Here is a 16,235-nt window from a genome sequence, read left to right as displayed (position 1 = left end):
AGAAAGACAGTGTCCTTCATGGTTGAGAAGACAGAAATCATCAGGAATAGAATGCTGACAGAATAAGGACAGTAAGGGCTGGTGTGGTAGCATTCAGGCTAATCTTCTATCTGCAGTGCCAGAATCTCATATGAATGCCAGTTCTAGTCTGGGGTACTCCAATCCAGCTCTGTTTATGACCTTGGAAGACAGTAGAGGATGGCTCAAGTTCTTGGGATCCTGAACCCATGTGGGAGAACCAGGAAAGAAACTCCTGACTCTGGCTTCAGGTTAGCTAAGCTCTGGCAATTGTGGCCATTTGGAGAGTGAACCAGCAGATGGAAGATCTTTCTTTCTCATCTCTCCTAGGAATCTTTGTAAATCGGCCTTTCCAATTATAATAATAAATATTTTTTTCAAAGAAATATGGACCATGAAGGCCATTCTGTTAAGGTTTCAGACAGAAATGAAGAGATCCAGGTGGAGACTGGAGGAAAGGCAAACCCTGCTGTAAAGTGACAAAGAACCTGTCTGAATTGTGTTCATACAGAACTTGCTAAAAATGAAACTGGATATTGAACTTCATAGATTCCCATGCAAAATGTGGAAGGAATGTCTTGGTGTCTCTTGGCTGCTAATGAAGTAAAATATAAAGAGGAAATGAGGGGCAAGTGTTTGGCATGCTTGTTAAAACATATCCCGTGGTCCAGTGTGACGGCTCAACAGCTAAGTCCTTGCCTTCCAAGCGCCGGGAACCCATATGGGCATTGGTTCTAATCCTGGCTGCTCCACTTCCCATCCCGCTTCCTGCTTGTGGCCTGAGAAAGCAGTCAAGGTTTGTCCAAAGCCTTGGGACCATGCACCCATATGGGAGACCTTGAAGATGCTGCTGGCTCCTGGCTTCAGATCAGCTCATCTCTAGCTGTTGCAGCTACTTGGGGAGTAAACCAAGGGACAGAATATCTTTCTCTGTCTCTCCTCCTTCTCTCTGTAGACCTGGTTTTCCAATAAAAATAAATAGATCTTTTAAAAAAAAGACAACCTGGATGCCTACAGTCCATGCTGGAGTGCCTGCATTCAAGTCTGATTTCTGCTCTCTGCTGATGCACACCCAGGGAGGCAGTGGGTCCTGGCTTAAGCATTTGGGTCCTCCTCACCCACACAGGACACCCAGATTGAGATCCGGGCTCTCAGCCTTGGCCTGGCCTTGCCCCAGATGTTGTGTGGACCCTGAGTGAGCAGATGGAAGATCTCTCCACTCTTGCTGCCCCTACTCTGCCTATCAAATAAAATAATAAATGTCATAAGAAGCTTTTGTAGATTTTTTTTTTAAATGAAGACATTCTTAAAGCTCTGGAAAATCCTCAGCATGTCCATGTTAGAAGAAAGGAGAACATACTCTCAGAAAAGAACGAGTGTGTGGCTTACCAGCCATTTGATAAAGAGATTAGCGGTGCATGTGAGCCTTGGAGCTAATCAGCCATCTCCTAGAAGCCGTGGATTAGCCCAGCAGAAACACTGGCAGCTGGAACTCAAGGACACGGATGGAATGAAAGAAGACTGCAAGCATATGTTATCTTTCAAGCCAAGGGAACAAGGACCCACACAGCCATTCAGAGCTGCTCCTCCAGCACAGCCTAGGGCCAGGCTGTCCCCTGTTCGGCAGGCTCACCCTTTATGTCCCTGTAGAGAGCCACCTGGGAGCAGAAGGAGCAAGTCCGCCTGTAGAGCTGAACACCACTGGGTCCAAAAGGGAGAATGGCCATTCCAAAGGGGGAATGTGGAAGAGCCTCAAACCAACAAGGATCCGAGAGTCTTCCCAGCCCTTGTGGGACTAGCTTTGTGGCACAGTAAAGCTGCAGTTCGTAACGTGGCCATCCCAAGGGAGTGTCAGTTTGAACCCCAGCTGTTCTGCTCATCCCACTCCCTGCCACTGCTGCACCTGAGAAAGCAGCAGCTAATGGTCCAAGTGCTTGAGCCCCTACACTCACAAGAGAGGCCTGGATGGAACTTCAACCTGACCCAGTCTAATCCCTACCTGTTGTGGCCATTTGGGGAGTGAAACAGCGAATGGGAGTGTTGCCTTTCAAATAAATATTTCTTAAAATGTACTTGTAGAAAAATATTTCATGGTCTTTGTCCTGCCAGGTTTTGGACTTGGGATCCATCCTTATGAAATGGAAAGGCCTGTGCAATGCCAGGTCCCACCAGCATATTTGGGGAATGCATAATGCACCTGTTTTACAGATTTACAGCAGAGAAGGATTTCGCTTCAGCATACATGATACCCTGAGTCCCTCCCATATCTGATCTAGATGATAGTAAGATAAGACTTTTCATTTCAAATGTTAGAGTTGAAAAGGGACAACTCTAATATTTGGGGGACTAACATTTGGGGGGCTACTGGGATAGAATAAGTACATTTGACATGTGAGGAAGATGTGCATTTGGAGGGGCCAGCGGCAGAATGACTAGAGACCAGACACAGCCCTGGCTGTCACCTTGGTGTCAACCTTTAGGGAGCTATGATATGCAGCTCAGCAGAGCCCCAATTCCTAACCACCAGACATTGGGGTAATGACAGTGTGTTGCTTTAAGTCATTGAATTGTATGGGTAGCTTGTTATACAGCAGTAGGTAAGCCGATCTCAGAAAGGTTAAGTAATACAGTCATGTGTAGCTTAATGACATTCTGAGAAATACACTGGCAGGCTCCCGTAGGGTGCCACCATAGAGTACATAACCCAAGATGCTACACTGTCGCTGGATGCCGTAATCTTATGGAACCATCATCCTATATGCTGTTCTGTGTTGGCCAAAACATCCTTATGTGATATATGCCTGTGCCTCGTGGGCCCCCTCAACTAGAGAAGATTCTAAAAACCTAAAGGGAACTTCCCCACAAAAGGATCACATGGTTTCAAGGCAGAGCAGCATCTGCCTTGGAAAGAAATATCAATATGGCTTTTTAGAAAACCTGGATTTATTTATTTGAAAGGCAATGAGACCTTCAGTGCTCTGGTCTCCACCCCACCTCCACAACAGGGCAAAATCAGGATGTGGGTGGCAGCAACCCAAATACCCAGGCCACCTCCCACTGCTTCCCAGGAGGATTGACAAGGAGCTGGAGGGGAAGAGCTCTAGGACCTGAGCCAGACCTGCTGCTAGCCACTGCCACAACACCGGTACTAACTTTTGTCAGCATGCTTATCACCAACACCTATCTGAGGAAATAGGTATACTAATGATCTTGGTTTAGTCACTCCACCTTGTATAGCTTCCCCAAAGTATGTTGTCCATGGGGCCCGGCGGCGTGGCCTAGTGGGTAAAGTCCTCGCCTTGAATGCCCCAAGATCCCATATGGGCACAGGTTCTAATCCTGGCAGCTCCTCTTCCCATCCAGCTCCCTGCTTGTGGCCTGGGAAAGCAGTCGAGGACGGCCCAATTCATTGGGACCCTGCACCCGCGTGAGAGACCTGAAAGAGGTTCCTGGTTCCCGGCATCGGATTGGCATGCACCGGCCCATTGCGGCTCACTTGGGGAGTGAAACATCGGATGGAAGATCTTCCTCTCTGTCTCTCCTCCTCTGTATATCTGACTTTGTAATAAAAATAAAATCTTAAAAAAAAGTATGTTGTCCATGATAAGTACATAATTGCTTCTCAACTAAAAACAAACTTTAAGAAGATAAATATTCTATGTCAGCATAGGACACGTAAAATGTGACAGATGTGTGTATGGCTGTCAATGAACTCGCTCTATCACAGACCCCAGCTGAGGGCCTGATTTTCTGTTGTAGCAGATCAAGCCACCACTTGGCAATTTGAGCATCTCACATCAGAGCACCCATTTGTGCCTTAGTTGCTTTGTTTCCTGTACCCAACTCCCTGCTAAGGCATCTGGAGAAGCAGAAGATGATGGCCCAAGTACAAATGTACCTGTCAGCCATGTGGGAGACTCATATGGAGTCGTGGCTCCTGGCTTTGGCTGGGGCCCACCTTGGCCATAGCTGCCATTTAGTGAGTGAATCAACTCATGGAAGCTCTCTCTCTCTCTCTCTCTCTCTCTCTCTCTTTCTCTGCTTTTCCCTTCCTCTCTATAAGTCTGCCTTTCAAATAAATGAATAAATATTTTTTTTCATTTTATTACAGCCAGATATACAGAGAGGAGGAGAGACAGAGAGGAAGATCTTCCGTCCGATGATTCACTCCCCAAGTGAGCCGCAATGGGCTGGTGTGCGCCAATCCGAAGCCGGAAACCTGGAACTTCTTCCAGGTCTCCCACGTGGGTGCAGGGTCCCAATGCATTGAGCCGTCCTCGACTGCTTTCCCAGGCCACAAGCAGGGAGCTGGATGGGAAGTGGAGCTGCCAGGATTAGAACCGGTGCCCATATGGGATCTTGGGGCATTCAAGGCGAGGACTTTAGCCACTAGGCCATGCAGCCGGGCCCATGAATAAATATTTTAAAGAATAGGTTTTTAGGGTGGCTATGGTGATGCTGATGGCAAAGCTGCTGCCTGTGTTGCTGGCATCTCATATGGGCACTGGTTTATTTCACAGCTGCTCCACCTCCAATTCAGCTCGCTACAAATGGCCTGAGAAAAGCAGCAAACATCCCAAGTGTTTTTGTTCCTGCTACTCTATTGGAGGACCCAATATGCTGCCTTTGGCCTGGCTGTTACAGCCTTACAGGGATGAGTCAGTAAACATAGCCTCTATCTCTTCCCCTCTCTCTGTCTCTTTTTAGATTAAAAAAAAAAGTTATTGGAAAGTCAAATATATATAGAGGAGGAGAGACAGAGAGGAAGATCTTCTGTCCAATGATTCACTCCACAAGTGGCCACAATGGCCAGAGTTGCACGGATCCAAAGCCAGGAGCCTCTTCCAGGTCTCCCATGTGGGTACAAGGTCCCAAGTCATTGGGCCATCCTCAGTTGTGGCCCTCCCAGGTCACAAGCATGGAACTAGATGGGAAGCAGGGCAGCCAGGACACGAACCAGCACCCATATAGGATCCTGGAATGTGCAGGGCAAGGACTTCAGCTGTTAGACTACCTTGCTGGGCTCCTATCTCCGCTCTCTTTCTCGGTATATCATTCCTTTCTCTCCCTGTAATTCTGACTTTCAAATTAAAAAAAAGACTTTTTTTTTAAAAAAAAAAAAAAACACTTTACATTCCATTTTCAGTGAACTTCAAAACGTTTGTATTTGTTTTCATTTTATTTGAAAGGCAGAGACAGACAGCAGTGAGAGAATTTTTTATCTGCTGGTTCTCTTGCTAACTGCCTATGACAGCCTTGGCTGGGTCAGGATAAAGCTAGACACTGGGAACTCAATCCAAGTCTCCTATGTAGGCGGCAGGGACCCAAATACTGGAGCCATTACTTGCTGCCTCCCATGGTGCGCATCAGCAAGAAGCTGGCATTGGAAATGGAGCTGGATTTCAGGCCCAGGTGTTCTAATGCAGGATGCAAGTGTCCTAAGTAACATATATTTTTTAAAGCCTTATTTTAATTTTTATTGGAAAGGAAGATTTTACAGATAAAAGGAAAGGCAAAGAAAGATCTTGCATCCTCTGGCTCACTCTCTCCAAGTGGCTGCAACAGCCAGAGCTGAACTGATCTGAACCCAGCAACCAGTAGCTTCTTCTGGGTCTCCCACTTGGGTGCAGGGCCTCAAGGCTTTGGGACATCCTTGACTGTTTTCCCAGGCCATGAACAGGGAGCTGGAAGGGAAATGGAGCAACAAAGACAAGAAATGACACTCGTATGGGATGCCAGAGCTGCAAGATGGAAGATTAGCTAGTTGAGCCAAACACCCATTCTGCTATCATGTTTTTTAATAGCATCATTATATGCTAATATTCTATTAATGCTTTTTCTATTATTATTATAAGGGTCTATGTTATGGACACTTATCTGTAAGACAGCATCTAGATAGTTATCCAACCTCATCTTTTTCTTTTCAAAGATTCATTTATTTTTATTGGAAAAGCAGATTTATGGAGTGATGAGAAAGATCTCCCATCTGCTGATTTACTCCCCAGATGGCTGCAAAGGGCAGAACTGAGCCAACTGTCCCGGAGCTAGGAGCTTCCTCCACATCTCCCATGTAGGTACAGGGTCCCAAGGCTTTGGGTCATCAGCTGCTGTTTTCCTAGGCCACAGTCAGGGAGCTATGGAGCAGTGGAACAGCAAGACATGAACTGGTACCCATATGCAATTCAAGTGTCTGACGGTAGAGAATTAGCCAATCAAGACATCATACTGGGCCCCAAACTTATCTTTTTGTAAGAGTCCACTGTATGTGTTCCTGGACAATTAGATTGTTACAGTTTTTAAAATACTAAGTAATGCTGTGATAAATATCTTTGTACAAACATCTTTGTAACAACCTGATTATTTCACTAGAACATGTGTGAAGAAATCACTAAGCTAGCTGGCAGTCACGGAATAAGTGCTGATATTTATGGTCAGGAGGTTGATCTAACAGGGTGTGAGGACACCTGTTTCATTACAGCATTCCAAGCACTGGAGAAATCATTCTCCTTTGGCCAGTCTGTTGGCAAAACATGATAGAACTTCATCCCTAAGGGCCGGTGCATTGATTCAACTGACTAATCCTCCATCTTTAAGTGCCAGCAACCCATGTAAGTGCCAGTTAATGTCCCAGCTGCTCCATTTGCCTTCCAGCTCACTGATTTTAGCCTGGAAAAGCAGTGGGGGATGGCCTGAAGCCTTGGGACCCTGCACCTGCATGGGAGACCCAGAAGAAGTTCTTGGCTCCTGACTAAGGATCAGTTCAGCATTAGCCATTGCAACCACATGGGGAGTGAACCAGCAGATGAAAGATCTTTCTGTCTCTTCTTCTCTCCATAAATCTGCCTTTCCAATAAAAATAAATAAAGTCTTAGAAAAGAAAACATCTTTTTAATTCACATTTCTTCATTCTTAGCAGGGCTGACCATGTTTCCTTCAGTTTATGACCATTTGGAAATTACCTATGAGGTCTTAGTTCCTTTTCTATTGGGAGATCTATTATTTTCTTTTTAATTTATTTTAAAAGCTAAGAGATAGCGAGTCAGAAGAGTGAGAAAGTATCTTCCATCTACTGGTTTACTTCTCCATATCCAGGTCACCCAAATGGGTGGCAGGGGCCCAAAGGACCTGGGCCATCACCCACCGCTTTTTCAGATGCAATAGCAGAGAGAGCTGGATTAGAAGTGGAACAGTCAGAACTCAAACCTGTGCTCCAGTGTAGGATGTCAGAGTCACAGGTGGTAGCATGATCCACTGTGCCATGATGCTGTACCCTTACCTTTTTCAATGTATGTTTTCCCAAAATATTCACTTTTTTTAAATTGTTTATTATTTAACTTCAGTAATTACATTGTATTATGTGACACAGTTACATAGATACTTGGGTTCTCCCCACCCCTCCCCAAACCCTCCCACCATGGTGGATTCCTCCACCTTGTTGCATAACCACAGCTCAAGTTCAGTTGAGATTTCCCCATTGCAAGCGTATACCAAACATAGAGTCCAGCATCTTATTGTCCCGTCAAGTTCAACGGCTTCTTAGGTATACCCTCTCTGGTCTGATGACAGAGCCAGCAGAGTATCATCCCAGTCAATTGAAAGCTCCAACATACCATCAGCAAAAATTTACATCATTATGGAATTAATTGACATAGTAATGAGTAACCAATATGTTAAAAGTAAATGCGGGTTCCCAGCCACCTTCTGTGACCACCTCACCTATACTTCAATTTTAGTTTATACACAACATATAACATTCAAAACATAACATGTTATACATAACATCATATCATCTTAAATTAAGGCAAACATGTGGTATTTAACCTTTTGGGATTGGCTCATTTCCCTTAGCATTATGGTTTCCAGTTTGGCCCATTTGGCCACAAAGAACTGCATTTTGTTTTTTTTAATAGCTGAGTAGTATTCCATGGAGTAGATGAACCATAGCTTTCTTATCCAATCCTCTGTTGATGGGCATTTTGGTTGTTTCCATGTTTTTGCAATTACTGATTGTGCTGCTATGAACATAGGAGTGCATGTTAGTTTCTCATAGAACAAGTGTTCTGGATATATTCCTAGGAGTGCTATTGCTGGATCATACGGTATGTTGAATTTGAGTTGTTTGAATATTCTCCATACTGATTTCCATAGAGGCTGTACCAGCCTGCAGCCCCACCAGCAGTGGAGTAGGGTTCCCTTTTCCCCGCAACCTCGCCAACCAGTGTCGTTGGTGCTTTTATTCATGTGGGCCAGTCTTACTGGCGTTAGGTGGTACCTCATTGATGTTTTAATTTGGATTTCCCTTATTGCCAGGGAACTTGAGCATTTTTTCATATGTTTATTTGCCATTTGGGTTTGTTCCTTTGTGAAGTGTCTGCCCATTTCCCGTGCCCATTTCTTGAGTGGGTTGCTTGTTTTGACATTTTGGTTGTTTTGTAGCTCTTTGTATATTCTGGATATTAGCCCTCTATCACCTAAGTCGTGTGCGAAGATCTTCTCCCATTCTGTGGGTTGCCTTTTTACTTTGTTGATTGTTTCTCTAGCTGTACAGAAGCTTCTTAGTTTGATGAGGTCCCAATTGTTTATTTTGGTCTTGATTTCTACTGCATCTGGAGTCTTTTTTAGGAAGTGAGGGCCTACCCCTAAGTGTTCCAGTGTGTTTCCAACATTTTCTTCCAAAAGTTTGAAGGTTTCTGGATGTAGGTTTAGATCTGTTATCCATTTAGATCTGATCTTAGTGTATGGTGAGAGATGTGGATCTATTTTTTTGTTTCTGCAGGCTATCAACCAGTTGTCCCAACAGCATTTATTGAACAGACCTTCCCATTTGCCTGGATTGTCGTTTGTCTTTTTGTCAAAGATTATTTGGCTGTATCTGTGTGGGTTTCCTTCTGGCGTTTCTATTCTGCTCCATTGATCTTCCTCTCTATCTTTGTGCCAGTACCACGCTGTTTTGATAACCACTGCCCTATAGTATGTCCAGAGGTCCGGAACTGTGATTCCCCCTGCTAACTTCCTGTTCTTCAGGATAGTTCTAGCTATCCGTGGTTTTTTGTGCTTCCAGATGAACCTTTGGATCATTGTTTCCAGTTCCATGAAGAATGTTTTGGGCAATTTGATTGGGATTGCGTTGAATGTATATGTTGCTTTTGGCAGTATAGACCTTTTAATGATATTGATTTTACCTATCCAGGAGCATGGGATGTTACTCCATCTTTTGAGGTCTTGTTCAATTTCTTTTTTAAGCAGTTTGTAGTTTTCTTCAAATAAGTCTTCTACATTTTTGGTTAGATTTATTCCCAGATATTTCATACTTTTCTCTGTTATTTTGAATGGTATCTTGCTGGTTAAGTCTTTTTCCATCTTGTGGCTGTTCGCATACACTATGGCTGTTGATTTTTGTTCATTAATTTTGTACCCTGCCACTCTACCAAACTCTCGTACAAGTTCTAGCAGTCTCTGTATTGAGTCTCTTGGCTCTTCTACATAAAGAATCATATCATCTGCGTATAGTGAGAGCTTGACTTCTTCGTTTCCCACTTGGATTCCTTTGATTTCTTTTTCTTGTCTTATGGCCTCAGCGAGTACCTCTAGGACTATGTTGAATAGTAGTGGAGAAAGTGGACATCCCTGTCTTGTTCCAGATCTCAGTGGGAAGGGTTCCAGCTTTTCTCCATTCAGTATGATGCTGGCGTTGGGTTTTTCATATATGGCTTTAATTATGTTGTGGATTTTTCCATCTATGCCTACCTTGGTTAGGGTTTTTAGTAGGAAGTGATGTTGGATTTTGTCGAAAGCTTTTTCTGCATCTATTGATACTATCATGTGATTCTTGTTTTTCAGTTTTTGGATGTGGTGTATCACATTTATAGATTTTCGAATGTTGAACCATCCCTGCATTCCAGGGATGAATCCTACTTGATCTGGATGAATGATCTGTCTGATGTGTTTTTGAATTCTGTTGGCTAGGATTTTGTTGAGAATCTTAGCATCAATGTTCATCAAAGAGATAGGTCTGTAGTTTTCCTTCTCTGTTAGTTCTCTGTCTGGTTTTGGGATTAAGGTAATGTTGGCTTCATAGAATGAGTTTGGAAGGGTTGCCTCTTTTTCTATTGTTTTGAAGAGTTTGTAGAGGATTGGGGTCAGCTCTGTTCGGAATGTTTTGTAGAATTCTGTAGTGAAGCCGTCTGGGCCTGGGCTTTTCCTTGTTGGGAGGTCTTTGATCACTGATTCAATCTCTACTTCAGTTATGGGTTTGTTCAGGTCGTTTGTTGCCTCTGGGCTAAGTTTTGGCAAGTGGTAGAAGTCTAAGAACTTTTCCATTTCTTGGTGATCTTCTGATTTGTTGGAGTACAGTGCTTTGTAGTAATTTCTAATTATGGCCTTAATGGATGCGGTGTCTGTTGTTATGTTGCCTTTTTCATCTTTGATGCTGGTAATTCTTGCCTTCTCTTGTATTTTCTTTGTCAGTCGGGCCAGTGGAGTGTCTATCTTGTTTATCTTCTCAAAAAAACAGCTTTTTGATTTGTTGATTTTGTGTATGGTTTTTTTTATTTCTATCTGGTTGATTTCCTCCCTTGTTTTGATGATTTCTTGTTTCCTATTGTGTGTGGGGCTCTTCTGCTGTTGTTTTTCCAGTTCCTGGAGGTGTGTGTTTAGTTCCTGTATTTGGCGCCTCTCTTGGGCCTTGACATGAGCTCCAATTGCGATGAGTTTACCCCGTAGCACTGCTTTGGCAGTGTCCCACAAATTTTGGAATGTTGTGTCAGAGTTTTCATTGGTTTCCATAAATTTTTTGATCTCATCTTTAATTTCTTCTCTGATCCATTGTTCGTTTAGTAGCATATTGTTCAGCCTCCAAGAGTTTCTGTATTTCCTGGGGCATTTTGAATTGCTGATTTCCAGCTTCATTCCGTGGTGGTCTGAGAGGGTACATGGTATGATTTCTATCTTTTTGAAGTTATTTAGATTTGCTTTGTGTCCTATCATGTGGTCGATCCTGGAGAAGGTGCCATGCACTGCTGAAAAAAATGTATAATCTGTGGCCTTAGGGTAAAAAATTCTATAAATGTCAACCAAGTCCAGTTGTTCTATTGTTTGTATGAGTTCTGTTGTTTCTTTGTTGAGTTTTTGTTTTGTTGATCTGTCTATAGTTGTTAGTGGGGTGTTAAGATCACCCACTATTATTGTGTGCATATCTATGTCTCCCCTTAAGTCCGTGAGTAATTGCTTCACGTAGCTAGGTGCGTTTGAATTTGGTGCATATATGTTCACAATGGTAATTACTTCCTGATGGATCAGTCCCTTCACCAATATATAATGTCCTTCCCTGTCCTTTTTGATGTGTGTCAGATTGAAGTCCACATCATCTGAAATTAAGACAGCTACCCCAGCCTTTTTTTCTCGTCCATTGGCATGAAATATCTGTTTCCAACCTTTCACTTTCAGCTTCTTCGAATCTCTTCTGGTTAGATGTGTCTCTTGTAGGCCACAGATAGTTGGGTGCTGTTTGATAATCCATTCTGTTAATCTATGCCTTTTGACTGGTGAGTTCAGGCCATTTGTGTTGAGAGTTAAAATTGAGAGGTTGTGATTTTGCCCTGTCATACTTGTTTTTTGTGGGTGTTGATATCTGTGTTATTGCCCTTCCTTGTGTGGACTTTAGTGGGGAGACCTTCCTGTTTGCCATCTTTGCTTATGATTCACCTCCTTTTTTTCTGGAATTAGTGCATTTCTAAGGAGATTTTGTAGAGCTGGTTTTGTGCTGGCATATTCTTCTAATTTCTCTTTGCTGTGGAAGTATTTGATTTCATTCTCAAATACGAATGAGATCTTTGCTGGGTACAATAGTCTTGGTTGACAGTTGTTCTGATTCAGGATTTGGAAGATCTTTGTCCATTCTCTTCTTGCTTGTAAGGTCTCTTCAGAAAAGTCAGCCTTGATCCTGATTGGTTTTCCCCGGTATGTGATCTTTTCTCTGCTTCGTACTTGTCTCAGGATTCTTTCTTTGTCTTCGTTGGAGTGGAACTTGAGCACCATATGTCTGGGTGAAGATCGCTTTGGGTCATATCTGCTGGGAGTCCTCTGACCGTCCTGGATTTGAGCTGGATTCATGTTCCAAGTGTTTTGAAAGTTTTCCTGTATAATTTCGTCGAGCACCATTTGCATTCCTGATTCTTTTTCCGCTCCTTCAGGAAGGCCAATAATCCTAATATTTGATTTTCTGAGGTTGTCTTTCATTTCTTGTATGGTCTTATTGGCTTTGTTCAGACTTGTCTCCAGCTGTTTAATGAACTGGGTGTGTTCGTTTTGTGTGTCTTCCGTTTCAGAGATCCTCTCTTCTGCTGTATTTGTTCTGTTGGTTAGGCCTTCAATTTTGTGCTCTAAGTCAAGGATTTTACTTTTCATTTGTTGTATTTCTGAGGCTATGTGGTTCTTGAATTCCTTGAAGTCCTCCCAATTCTTCTCATTGTCTCTGACATATTTTAACATTATTTTTTTGAATTCCTTGTCTGGTAGATCTTCTATGTCTTCATCTCGTATCTCCTAAATAGACATTGGCTTTCGATCCTTTATTGGTAGGGTGTTGGCACTCTCATCTGGATCATTACCTTTTCTGGTATTTCTTCCCATTGTGTTAGTGTTTCTTTTTTGAGAGACCTAGGCACCAGTGTGCTGAGGGGTCTCCAAGCACTATCCTGTAGAGATCGGAGTCTGCAGGCGTGGAGTAGCAGGGTGTGGGAATTTTCAAGGCACTTTTGGTGCGTCTCCAGAACACTGGACCTCAGGGCGCCACTTCCAGGGCCCAGAGGATTCAAAGCGCACTCTCAGCTCGTCCCCTACAGGTATGCTACCACAGGGCGTGGGGGAGTGAAGGCACTCTCTGTGCGCGCCCCCTGTGCACTGGATCACAGGGCTCGGAGCAAGGGACTATAGGGCGTGGGGTGTTCCAGGTGCTCTCTGGAAACGCCTCCTGCGCAGGCCCGCCCACCCCAGCACTTGCAGGGGACCGACCGCCCCTGCGCTAGCAGGGAACTGCCCAGCCCAGAGGCGTGCTTGGGTTCCTGTGGGATAGCACCGCCCAGCTGAGTGCCAGACCGCAAAGGCACAGGGGAGTATCCAGTGTGCCTTTTGCCTTTCTCCCAGACACAGTTTTGGCAGTTTCAAGGCACTCGCCCTGTGTTCAGGCTCTGTCCGTGCCCCTGGGGGGCCAACTCCCGAAGCCTCCAACCCACCACTGTCCCCACCCAACTCACTCAAACGTCAGGTTCTTGCAGTCTGCCTCTTCCTCTGGTGGGAATCCTGGCCGCCGGTGTGTCTCCCGACTGCTGCGTCCGTTGCTGGTCTCCGCAGGTCGTGATGGAGCCTGGAGGCTGCGGCTGGTGCAGGTCCCGGGGGTTGGCGACCAGGGTGGGCAGATGCCGGTGGGTCCCGGTGATTCAGGGTCCTGGTGTCCGCAGCGGGGCAGGTCCTGGCTAGTCCTGGTGACCAGGGTGAGCAGATGCCAGCGGGTCCCGATCACCGCCGGTCCTCACGGCCACAGCGTCTGCGGGTCGGTCTTTGGGTGGGTCGGCGGCTTTCAGCGTCTGCACTCAGAGGTGACTCAGCAGGTCAGGAGCGGAAAGTCGTCTTCCCTGTCCTTTGCTTTGTTTTTCCCTGGTTGCTCTTCCGAGTTGTGTGGATTTTTTTGGCTCCACACTGTCCAGGGAACTTCACGTTCTTCTCCCTGTGGTTCTATGCTGCTCCACTTACACTTTTGTCGCGTTCTAGCCCTCTCTGTCTGTGAGCTCTCTCACAGTCTTCCTCCTATGTCGGCCATCTTGCGAGTCCTCCAAAATATTCACTTTTTTATGTGGCAGTCAGTGTTACACATATAGAGATCTTCCATCCTCTTCTCCCAGATGCTCAAAACAGCCAGCCCTGGGCCAGGCTGATGTCAGGTGCCAGAAACTTCATCTAGATTGCCCACACAGATGGCAGGGCCCCAAGCCTTTGTGCATTTTCAGGTAGATTAATAGGGATCTGGAGTGCAAGTAGAGGAGCCAGGCCTGACCGGTGCTTATATGGAATGCCAGTATCACAGAAGGCGATTTAATCTGCTGTGGAACAACTGTGGCCCCAAGAATTAATCTTTGAAATGATTTTGCTCCCAATATCTCACAACTCATTCATGTGTTCCACAGATCAGACTGCTAACTACCACAGTAGGTTCTTACAGTATAATACTAGGGTCTGGCACCATAGTCTAGCGGCTAAATCTTTGCCTTACATGCACCCAAATCCCACATGGGCACCAGTTTGTATCCTGACTGCTGCTCCACTTCCCCTCCACCTCCCTGCTTGTGGCTTGGGAAAGCAGTCGAGAATGGCCCAGAGCCTTGGGAGCCTGCACCGTGTTGGGGATCCAGAAGAAGCTCCTGACTGCTTGGTTCAGATCAGCTCAATTTTGGCTGTTGTAGCCACTTGTGGAGTGCACCAGTGGACAGAAGAGCAGCCAGTGGATGTAAGATTTTCCTATCTCTCCTCTCTATATGTCTGACTTTCCAATAATAAATAAGTAAACCTTTGGTGAAAAAAAGGAATATAATAATAAGCAAGAAAGATGCAGAGCTTATTTCCCAAAGCTACCCAAATGGTGAGCAAGTTATATGTTATAACCAGGCAGGTTCAAAATGTAAGGGACTTCAAAAGTGTTCTCTCTCTCTCTCTCTTTCTCTCTCTCTCTCTCTCTCTCTCTCTCTCTCTCTCTCTCTCTCCATACACACATACACACACACACACACACACACTGGGAGATCAATAGACAGAAGGAGTGACACTCAAGAATCCTACAGGATAGACAATAGTTGCTGGTTAACATAGGTGTGGCAGGAGTGGGAAAGAGAGGGTCCTTTTGGCTGATGAAATGAATATAATAACAGTGCAAAATGCAAAAGTGAAGAGAGCTACAATGAGGGCTCATTCTGCTGGGAGGTTAAAGGCCTCAGGAATTTAAAGGAAGTAGCTTGGACTTTATCCAGAGGTAATAATAACATACACATTAGAGGACTTTCAGATGCACCCAAATAAAATAAAATAATAATTAAAAAAAGACTCTCAGATGCAAATAAATAAAGAAAACTGGACCAATGTAGCCTTAACAAGAGAAATCCTATAAATTTACACAGAATAAGATGAATGGCGCCTGGGCTGATTCCCCATGTGCCATTCCAATTCTTAAAGCATGTGGTCCCTCTTCTCCTGGCCCTGTGACACGTTACCTCATGGTCCCAAGAGAGCTGCAGTAGGTCCAAGCATCCCATCCTCACACAGTTCTGGTCAGTGTCCTGGAAAAGGTAAGCGGTCTCTCTTTCTCTCTCTCTCTTTTTAAAGATTTATTTATTTTTCTTGGAAAGTCAGATTTACGGAGAGAGAGACAGAGAAAAAGATCTTCCATCCCCTGGTTCACTGCCCAAGTGGCCACAATGGCCGGAGCTGAGCTGATCCGAAGCCAGGAGCCAGGAGCTTCTTCCAGGTCTCCCACGTGGATGCAGTGTCCCAAGGCTTTGGGCCATCTTCTAATGCTTTCCCAGGCCACAAGCAGGGAGCTGGAAGGGAAGTGGAGCATCTGGGACAAAAAAAAAAAAATGGGATTGTGGTGCATGCAAGACAAGGACTATAGCTACTAGGCTGTTGTGCTGGGACCAGCAAAATCTCTCTCAATGGGGAAGAAAGTCTTCACCAGATGTTTCTTGTGGAATGCATCATTTCTTCTTTGCCAGTGCCAGATTGCTAGGAGAGGGAGCTTTTGGTGCCTTTGCCCTGGGTGACAGGAGGGGGCTTCTATGAGCAGGTGTAACAGCCTCTGGGAGAAACCAGTAGTGGTGTTCTCCGCAGACTTCCGTTTCCTAGCTTGTTTGACCCTAACCACCCATCCCGTCTTCTTCCGGTTCTAGAAACCATTTGTCTACCTCATTGCCCCATCTTTTTACTCTTTGTTCAAGTCTAAAACCTCTGCAGCATCTTTAAACACTCATAACTCTGTTTGATTTTATTCTGACCTAACTTAGACAATTCTATCCTTAGCATTTGACATGAATACTTCAGAAAGTGCTCCAGTTCATCTAAACAAAGTGATCTAAAACTAATATTTGTGGTTTTGAGTCTGCTCAGGTATGCCTGGTATTGCCGCTGAAGGGTATGTCAGACAAAACTTACTTCATTCTCTCATGGGTAACATA

Source organism: Ochotona princeps, chromosome 19 (genome assembly GCF_030435755.1).
Source record: "Ochotona princeps isolate mOchPri1 chromosome 19, mOchPri1.hap1, whole genome shotgun sequence".
Classification (NCBI taxonomy): Eukaryota; Metazoa; Chordata; class Mammalia; order Lagomorpha; family Ochotonidae; genus Ochotona; species Ochotona princeps.
Note: the sequence above shows the minus strand (reverse complement) of the source record.